Genomic DNA, 11,194 nt, shown 5'->3' with positions numbered 1-11,194 from the left:
GCGGGGCATTAAATTGGTTGTGATCTGCAACCTCACCACTAGATGCCACTAAATTCTACACTCCGCATCTTAAATAATCTTTTAAACAGCAATGTTGGCATTTTTCTATTTTAGGTTATCCCCACACACACACATGTAAATTCTTATGTTGTGTAGTGTTCACTGGTGCTGACAGGTTTGAACCATAAAGCACGACAAAGAGACCGACCAAGGAGAGTTCAGAGAGAGGGAGAAGTCAAAAGCGGGAGATCGGTCACTCAGGCAAACAAATCCAACAGGGGTCGGGCAGGGACGCCAAGGTCCGGAAAGCAGGCAGGGCGATACAGATACCTGTTAAAACCAGTGAATGGCTGCACGCTCTGTGGCACATTTGAAGAAGCCAGCTTTTATACCAAGAGGAGGTTGGGCGTGCTATGAGACACGCCTTATGATTCGCTTGTTGTCCTCAGTATCAGCTGACAACTGCTTTTACAGAGAGAAACAATAAAACACTATCTGTTCCGGAAGCATACACTGCGTGTTTACACAAAGGATCCTTTTACGAGCCGTAAAACACAGATAACGTCAAAAACAGTTCTACCATTGTGGGCAGGAATGTGAATTCTTCAGACAGAGAGGAGCCGGGAGTCATACAGTCTTTCACCCACTTGAACACAGGCCTTAAACAAGAAAAGTATTCCCCTGAGCATTCAAGCATCATTTGATTATAAAACAATATCAGTCATTATTATTTTTATATCACATGACATGGCAACAAAAACCCAGATGAAATAAACAAAGAGTTTGTGACGGCCTCGCTCTCTCTCTCTCCTGCTCTCCATCCCGAAATCTCTCTCCCTCTCCGGTCGCTGCGCTGTCTCTCTCTCGCCCTCTCTCCCTCTCTCTCTCTCCCTCCCTCCCTCCCTCCCTCTCTCTCCCACTCTCTCTCCCTTCCTCCCTCCCTCTCTCCCTAACCCTCCCTCTCTCTCTCCCTCTCTCTCCCTCTCTCTCTCTCGGGAGGGCTTCTGACTTTCCACCAGGCTGGTCAGGGGGGGCCAAAAGGAAGCCAGTAATGCGGGACGGATCCAGGATGCTGCGGCCGTAGTCCTCCCGGTCCACCAGGTACCGAGCTGCCCAGCGGTGCAGCGGGGTACAGGAATGCGGTGTCAGTTATTGGACCGATGAGTGATGCGTAGGAGGGCGGAGCCAGCATCATACCCTGCATCCACGTGCGCCGACACCGCCAGGTGAACCCCTGGACTGAGGGGACGCTGGACTCTGGGCAGGGGGTTGTGGGCGTATTCTATCCAGGGAAGTTGTTTGGAACAGGATGCAGGGTTGCGAGAGGTGAGACAGCGCACAGCCGTCTCCATCTCCTGGTTGGTGCGAACATCCATCATCTGTTAATGCCTGACCATCCGGTGGCCCCCCCGAAGGCTGCAAAACTCCAGACCAAAAACGAGAGGTAAACTGTGGGCCCCGCTCAGAGACACTGGGAGGGCCATGCAGGAGGAACACATGTTGAAAAATAATTTGGGGTTTTTTTCTGGCAGTGGGTAACATGTGTAATGGAATCAACTGGGCGGTCTTAGAGAATCCATCCACAACTGTGAGGATAACAGTATTACCGGCAGAAGATGGCAGGCCAGTGAGGAAGTCCAAAGAGATGTGGGACCAGAGGCGACGAGGAACAGGTCGGGGATGAAGAAAGCCGGAGGGAGCTCGGTGAGTGCTCTTATGCTGGCCGCAGATCTGGCAGGCAGAGAAGTATCCCTTGGTATCCTCCTCCATGGAGGGCCACCAGAAGCACCAAGGGGCGTCTCACCCCGGGGTGACAAGCCAGGCGGGAGGAGTCCCTCCGCTCCTCCAGTGCAACTTTCACCGCCAACAGTTCTCAGTTCCAAATATGGTAATTCCTCTCCGCCTGAGACAGCTTTCGGGAGAAGCAGGCACACGGGTGATCCTTCTGATCCTCAGCCGACCGCTGAGACAGGACCGGCCCCACTTGGGTGTCCGAAGTGTCCACCTCCACAATGGACCGGTGAGAGGGATCTGGGAAGATGAGAGTGGAGAGAGGTGAAGCGGGATTTTAACTCATAGCCGCAGCCACGGAGGACCACCGGAATGGGAGATTCTGGGAGGTGAGAGTGGTGAGGGGAGCTGCCGCCGAACTGAAACTCTGGATGAATCATCTGCAGAGAAGCCCAGAAGGCTCCTTGCGAGTGGGGGGAGTAGACCAGTCCATGACCGCCCTGGTCTGGGCCGGGTCCGTCCGGTTGTTACTGCCCTGGATGACAAATCCCAGGAAGGACACGAGGTGTCAAACTCGCATTTGTCGGCCTAAACGAAGATTTGATTCTCCAGATGCATCTGGAGGACTCACGTGCACGTACGTGCAACACATGTTCCTGTTCGGACTTGGGAAAAAGTGAGTATGTCATCCAAATATTCAAAAACAAAACCTCATTGACCAACCTCTGGAAAAATGTGGGGGCATTGGTCAGACCAAAAGGCACGACTCAGTACTGATAGTGTCCGCCAGGAGTATCAAAGGCCGTCTTCCACCTGATGTCAGTGGGAGAGGGTACCCATTCTCCACGGTGATGTCATTGAGTCCTCTGTAGTCGATGCAAGGGTGTAGGCACTTGTTCTTCCTCCCCACAAAGAAAAACCCATCTCCAGCTGGGGACGATGAAGGGCGACCGATCCCCGCTGCCAGGGAATCATTAATATACAAAAAAAATGCCGAACACCCAAATGCTGGGTTCGTGCTGCTGGGTTCTGGGTGGGGTTGGTTGGACCCAACATTGGGTTAGAAATAGTGGCCCAGTGCAGTGGTTTGGAGAAGGACAAGGAGCCTGAAATCGAGGCTCATCATTCTTTGCAATCCGCCATCAGTGTTGCCAGATTGGGTGGTTTTTCGTGGCGGCTTTTGATCACATCGGGCTGGAAAAAAAGAGCATTGGGCGGGTACATAAAATTTGGGCTGGTTTTGTGAAATTAGGTGTCTTGGAATGTGTGGCGTCCAAAGACAGCCCCATCGTATAAGATAATTACTAAGAGACGGTGCCAGGGGTCCCCAGAGAGAGAGCACATCACCAAGGGTCCTGGTGATAAGGGAGGTGAAATGTGACCTGTGACCTATGTAGGGGAACCAAATGGTCAACGTTGTCTTTGGGCCAGCATTAAAGACTCCCCCGAGTTTCATTCGACAGAGAATCCATCCGGCTCGGTTCTCTCCCGGACGTCCTAGGCAAGTCTGCTCTGATGCTGTTCTTTTGTAATAAACCAATTATTTTACTCAGGTCAGCGTCAGCGGTCACTCCTTCTTCATCAACACATCAAATTCATCAAGAAACTACAGAAATAACTGGTGTTTTTTTTCCTTTACAAGAGGGAGTGATCGTGTCCTTGTGCCCCATTCCTCCAAATAGAACTGATAAAAATTGTGTTTTTATGTTAGATGGATTGTAATTTTACTTAATTTCCTCATTGAACGAAACAAAAGACGCACCGTGAGTGTCGGGGACACATGTGGGTGGAGACCCCCACATCGATACTTTGGGTTGTTTGGTAGCATTAACAAATGCAAAAAAAGTGCCCGTTGTTGTAAAGTCCAACTTCAGGTGAGAAGGCAATGCCGGCGTCGTCGATTTTGGACGAATGCGCGCGGCTGAGGGACTGTCATGGCGCCGGCTGTGAAGCAGAACATGGACGTTGCTGCACTTCCAGTCTGAAGACGGGAACAGTACGCTGCGTACGTCGTTGCCAGGTGGCAGACGACGTGAGAACTGAACATTTTGATGTGTAACACACATTCCACTGAATCATTGCGAGGTCGACTACGATGCAAACTTATCCGGGGGGAAGCTCCGTCGTGCTTCCTGACTGCGGATGCGTTGGAGGCCGGACTCGCCGCATCTTGGGCTCAGTGCCCGGGTGCGAGCTTCTCTCTCTCTGGAACTATTTCTAAAGGTATTCACATTTTTTTAAATTGTTTTTTTGATTCTTTATGAAAGAGAAAGAGACTTTTATATATCACGCAACACACCACACTACAACACATGCTTGCACACACACACACACACACACGCTTTGATGGTGGCCGGTGAAATGGATTCTCTGCTTTTGACCCATCCTGGGTTGTCCTTCCTCCGGGGCCACAGCCAGGAGCAGTGGGCAGCATAAGTGGACGCGCCCGGGGACCAGGTGATTAGTGTCCATCGCTGGTCAGACCATGATGGGTGCATGTTTTTGGTGGGGGTCCTTACTGACGTGAGGTGGAGGAAACCCCATGTGAGCACGGGGAGAACATGCAAACTCCACACAGAAAGGCTCCTGTTTGGGAGATAACCCACCAGAGCACGGTGCCAACAGCGCCCCAGGCGGGAATCAAACCCAGGACCTTCTTGCTGTGAGGCAGCAGTGGAATGCACTGCACCACCGTGCCACTATCCCTGGAGCTGGTTGTAATATTTGGGCCTAAACCTTTGTAGTTTCTGGGTGATTTTGATGTGTTGATGAAGGAGTGAACGCTGACGCTGACTTGATTAAAATAATAGTTTTATTACACAGATCAGCATCAAACCAGACTTGCCTAGGACGTCCAGGAGAGAACAAAGCCAGAAGTATTATGTGCCAAGCGACGATCGGCACTCGCTTTTAATAGCTGTACAGAGATAACATACCACATCTGGTTCCAACCCATAGGTGTCAGCTCAGCCCCTGTCTTGCCATAAATCTAACATTTTCACTTCTCTCCTCGCTGGGCCTCCAATGAACACACTCTAAAGTTGACTTTCTCTGTGTAACTTTGTAAGTAACATATGTTAATATTATTACCGCACTATATCTCATATTTGGGAGCTCAGTTGCCTATTCACCTCAAACCTTCCAGACACCTCACTTGTCAATCATAACCTTTCAGAGTGCAGCAGTGAGACCTTTACACTTCAGTCGTCTTTTTGCGAGTTGGAAAAACAATAATAAAAAATAATAAATGCAAACCTCAGTTTTCAGGTTCAGTAATAACAAAGGTCCTATATCGGATTAATGAAGATTACTTGCATTCTGTTGAGAAAAATATTCGTTCTTGTCGCTCTGCTGAAAATGTTACTGCACATTTGGAGTTAAACCTGTTGTTAAAACTTTCAAGAATCTTGTTTTGTTTTTTTCCAGATTGGAACTAACATGGTGGACGACCTGGCCAGAGCAACAACAGAGAACCCACATGGCCTTATGGAAGCATTTGTGTTGATAAACGGGGCAGCCTAGGAGCACCCATCTCTTTTGGGCGCGGTTCATTGATGTTTCAAGGAATTTTTTTGTGCTTGATCTCAATTACCCGAAAGCAGGTGTGCCCAGGCTCGGGAGTTCATTCAAACCGTCATGGTCTGATGTCTGAACCCAAAAGCACGACAGAGAGAACGGCCAAGTAGAGTTCAGTTTACTAAAGTCAACAGACCAAGTCAAAAACGGGAGATCAGTCACTCAGGCAAACAAATCCAACAGGGGTCAGGCAGGGACGCCAAGGTCCAGAGAGCAGAGACGCAGGGTGGAGGCAGGGCAGGGCAGGGCAGGGCAGGGCAGGGCAGGGCAGGGCAGGGCAGGGCAGGGCAGGGCAGGGCAGGGCAGGGCAGGGCAGGGCAGGGCAGGGCAGGGCAGGGCAGGACTGAATGACGCTGAACCGCTTGGCAAAACACGCAAGAAAACCTGGCAGCAAACGGAGGGAAAGGGCCGGTAAATAAGCTGAGGGACTAATGAGGGAATGAGCTGCAGGTGAGGAGAAGGGAAACCAGGTGAAGGGAATGAGGCGAGAGGGAGGGGCGTGGCATCATAACAAAAACACAGGTAAAATAAGCTCGGGGTAAGGGCAATTTGTGACATATTTCCATTTGCTTTGGCAATGTAAATGCCATAAAGGGAGTATTACTTTCTTTCTTTTTTTCAAAAATCAGAAAATCAATTGCCAACTTTGGGTAAAATGGAATAATATAAACCTAACAGCCTTATTTTGGCGGGCACCACCCTGTGACGAGAACTCCTTTCCCGACATTATATTTTATAATCACAGCAGGAGAATAACAGAGCAACCACAGTGTTAATTACTTTTTTACTTGACTTAAATGACAAGTTTATTCACTGGGCAAAATATGAATATTCATAAGGTCCGCTCATTGGTGGAACTGGTTGTAGGAAGAAAGTAAGTGATGGAATAGGTTTTTACAATATGTGACAAATACGTAATCACCTGGTTTTAAAGTAATAACAAATCTATTCATTTTGTGGTTAACCTTCCCATACAATTAGGAACGTTTCACATAAGGCAAAATATTCCCAATAACCCCCTAACGTAACAAGTGTTTTTTAGTTGAAATTGACATAAAAAAAGTCAGTGGGGTTGACAAAAAAAAAAGGTTTACTAACCATTGAGATTTATGAAGACTTTGGTAAGTCCTAAATGCTTTATTTTGAGTATTTGATGTATTATCTTGGTATTTACGTAGTTGTTTATATGTATATTGCATTTGTGTTGTTTGGATGCTAATGATGTCTGAATGGTTGTAATGTGCTTTATAATGATTGCTGTATTATCAAATTATCATTATTTTTATTATTAAATATGGACAGAATAGGTTGGTAAACTATAAATACATTTACAAGCTCTTCAATAATTGGCCTAATCATTTATCTTTATATAATTAATACAATTATAAAAATTATATTTATATATAGCTATAGCTATTGCTTAAACATGTGATTTATTGAAACTTTGTTAAAACATAGAAAGTAATATGTTCGAATACCTCATTATGGTTAATTTGAGGCTGTTTTGGAGACGTCTACGTCACATTACACCACATGACCGTTTCTCCAAATCAACGTACAATAAGTACATTTTGTCCCATTATCAAACCAACTGTATATCACACTCACAACTGAAGCTTCTCTGGGAACAAGCAGCGTTACCAGACAAGATTTCGAGTTTTTATCAAAAACGTTTTTTTACCGGGAAAGTTAGTGAGGTGTCTGGAAGGTTTGAGGTGAATAGGTCACTGAGCTCCCAAAAGTGAGATATAGTGCGGTAATAATATTAACATATGTTACGTCGAAAGTTACACGGAGAAAGTCAACTTTGTGAGTGTGTACATTGGAGGCCGAGCGAGGAGAGAAGTGGAAATGTTAGATTTATGGCAAGACAGGGGCTGAGCTGGGACCTATGGATTAGAACCAGATGTGTTATGTTATCTCTGTACAAGTATAAAAGCCATTTTTCTGACGCCACTCGAGAGAGAATGTATCTGGCTCCTGTTCTCTCCCAGACAATCCATGGAAAGTCTGGTTTGATGCTGATTTGTGTAATAAAACTATTATTTTATTCAAGTCAGCGGAGACTCCTTCTTCATCAACACATCAAAATCACCCAGAAACTTCATTAGAAAGTGAAGGAGAAAGAGATCCTCACGGGGTCGACAGGTCAGTGCAGTAGAGCCTCGGTGCAGTTTGAGCAGATGGGTCTCCACACACAATAAATCGTTGGTAATGTGGAAATACAGGTTGAAGCATTCATTAGAACAGTCTATGAAGTTCATAACATTATATTCTTCACTCTGATTACAAACTAAAAGACAACATTTAACTACATCCCCGTATAATGATAACACCTTGGACAATATATACATATAGTCTATTGCCAAAAAAGCTTGAATATAAAGCATAAACCATTCAAAATGTACAATCAATACAGATATTTTCAATATAAATAGTGAAAATAACTCATTTCAGGTCATGTATGTCACGTTTGGATTAAGTAGGAAACAAGTTTTGGGCTTTTTTTTAACACACTGTAAAGAGATGAAACGTCATTTTGGCTTTCCTGTGGGTGATCGACTTAGACAGAGACAAGGAGAAAGAGCATCTGAAAGCTCTCACAGGAGGGTTTTGGAGACTCACTGTGAAAAGCTTGTTTCTGGTTCATTCTCAGAAGGCTTGGTTTCCCTCTCGCTCCGTGTTTCTCACCCACAGGAAAGCGAGGGGAAAACATATAATAAAATATAAATATACATTAAATAGTGTATTTAAAAAAAGCCCAAAAGTGGTTGAAATGTTTCCCCCTTAACCCAAATGTGCCATACATGATCATTATACTTTATTTTCAATATTTATATTTAAACTTGGTTATGTTTCTGATGTTTAAATATAAAACAGTTTGAATTATATACTAGTTTTGCTTTCATGTGAGTTTTACAGACTGTGAGGAAAAAAATGCATGTATATTTTTTATTCTTAATAATATGTGTCAGAAGCTCTCTGGGCGCTTTTATACGTGTCCTCGGGCTGCAGGCTTTCAAAAGCTTACGGTTACAAGCTCCCAAACTCACTCAATGAATCAGAATTTTTCTCTGTATATTTCCATATAATACGTTTTCCTCTGTAACATGTGCCCTGGTTGGTGATGGCGTAAGTTGTTGATGACCTGTTAAGCAACACCTGTCTCCTGTGTTTTGTAAATGTTGTGTAGCCGCTGCGTTAAAAAGCCCTTGAAAAGATGTGAATGTTCCAGGCTGTTGGGTTCTTAGGGAGACTCAGTCTTATCCACCACGAACAGAATCCAGCATTGTAACAACTAGATAGTTCTTTAAGCGCGCCTTCATGATTACCCTATACACTGTATATTTCTGCTAATGCCACAAACTCTTTGTACTTGATTGAAGATTGAAGATTCAAGATTCAAGATGTTTATTTGTCACATACATATACATAGGATCATACATATATGTAGTGAAATGACATTGCAACGCACCCGGAGATTAAGCACAATAACTAGTAACTGGTCATTAACTAACTGGCACCATTACTAACTAATTAACTAACTAAACTAACTGATTCCTAAAACCCAATTCAATTAATAAAAAGAATAAAATAAGAGTAAAAAAAGGTTAATATACAAAGTAGGAATACAAAATATAAATAAAGGGAATAGACTATGGTATATACAGATATGTGCACTAAAGTTGAATGTGAATAAAGTGAGGTAGTGTGTGTGGAGATATACAGTACACTATACAACAGTATGACACTGCAATACAGTGCAGTATGCAGTAACCCAGTGCAGTGGTACAGTATGCTACATACAGAACAGTAGGCAGTGGAGCCTATGTGTGTGTCTCAGTGAGAACCCCTGGTGAGGTCAGCGTTGACAGTTCTTATGGCGTGCGGGAAGAAACTCCGTCTCAGTCTCTCTGTTCTCGCTGTGTGACTGCGGAGGCACATGCCTGACCGCAGCAGCTGGAACAGTCCGTTGTTGGGGTGGTGAGGATCCTTCATGATCCTCTGGGCTCTGCTACTACACCCCCTGGTGTATAAGTCCTGCAGGGAGGGGAGTGTAGTTCCAGTGGTACGGGATGCTCTCCACTGCTTCACAGTAGAAGGACTTGAGGATCCTCACCGAGACTCTGAATTTCATCAGCTGCCTGAGGTGGTTAAGACGCTGCCTCGCCTTTGTCACCAGAGTGTCTGTATGTAAAGTCCATGTTAAGTCCTCCGTGATGTTGACTCCCAGGTACTTGAAGCTGCTCACCCTGTTGACAGAAGTCCCATTAATCATCAACGGCGCATGCGTCCTTGGTTGTAATCCTCAACTTAAGCCCACAATCAGCTCCTTAGTTTTGCTGACGTTCAGGAGGAGGCTGCTGTCCTGGCATCAGAGTGAAAGGTCAGCCACCTCCTCATGGTAGGCCTTCTCATCGTCGTCGGGTGATCAGGCCCACCGCGACGGTGTCATCAGCAAAGTTGATGATGGTGTTGGAGCTGGACCTAGCCACACAGTCATGTGTGTACAGGGAGTACAGTAGGGGGCTGAGGAAGCAGCCCTAGGGGATCCTTTGTTCAGGGTGAGGGAGCTGGACGTGTGACTTCCCACCCTAACCACCTGGGGCCGGACTGTGAGGAAGTCCAGGATTCAGGCACACAGCGGAGTGTTCAGTCCTAGCTCCAGCAGCTTGACGGCCCCTTCCGGCCATCCAAGTGCGTGAGCGTAGTGTGCAGTACCTGGGAGACTGCGTCCTCCATGGATCTGTTCGGCCGGTATGCGAACTGCAACGGGTCAATGGTGCGGGGGAAGAAGGCGTAGATGTAATCCTTATCAGCCTCTAGAAGCACTTCATGACCACTGAGGTGAGGGCCACTGGACGGTAGTCATTCAAGCAGGCTGGAGAGGCATTCTTCGGCACAGGAATGATGGTGGACCTCTTGAAGCAGGCAGGACCACGGCTCACGTTGAAAACCCAAGTGAGCACAGGGGCTAGCTGTTTAGCACAAGTCATCAGTACTCGCCCAGATATCCCATCTGGGCCCGCAGATTTCCAGCCGAGAAGAACTCGACTGGACGTATGGTGTGGTCTGGCACCAGCAGCCATGTCTCTGTCAGACAGAGGATGCAAGTTTCTTGTGTCCCGTTGGAATCTGATCTTCGCCAGAAGGTCATCAATCTTATTTTCCAGGGACTGGACATTGGCAAGAAGGATGCTGGGCAGAGGTGGACGATAGAGTGGCGGACAAAGGTGCGTGGTCAAGCACCGGCTGCAGACGACAGCACAGTTCCCTTTACCCGCGGCCACCAAGATGCCTTAAATTGGTCCAATCAGCACCCGCACGGCGCTGATTGGGCCAATTCAAGGCAGGGAGTTTTCTTAATGTTTTGTCTGTCTTACAGAGGAGATTGGCGCACGGGCTGGTGAGCATCCCAGGAGCGGAACGCTATACCTCCTGCACACGAGAGGACTACTACGAACCCATATATATATATATATATATATATATATATATATATATATATATATATATATATATATAATGAGGATCTATTTATATAAGGCAGCTTGGTGGCCGCGGGAAAAGGGAACCGTGCTGTTGTCTGCAGCCGGTGCTTGACCACGCCCCTTTGTCCACCACAGTAAGGTTGCATCCTCAGTCTGGTCCAAATGCCTTGTTTTCCGCTGTGCTTCCTCCAGCGGCACTTCCGTGGAACAGCTACTCCATTGTTGTTGTTGTCTTTGTTGATCTTAATGCCGTGAAAAATCTCCACCAACCACAGCGGGTAAAGTCTCCCAAAGTTGTTCTTTCAGGGAATTCTTTATATGAATTAATGCATTGTGGGAGTCCCCTGACGGGACTGCATTTGTGCACATGGAGCAGAAATGCAGTCGCAGAGGAT

The sequence above is a fragment of the Zeus faber genome (assembly GCF_960531495.2).
Source record: "Zeus faber genome assembly, chromosome: 6".
NCBI lineage: Eukaryota > Metazoa > Chordata > Actinopteri > Zeiformes > Zeidae > Zeus > Zeus faber.
This window is presented reverse-complemented; position numbering follows the sequence as displayed.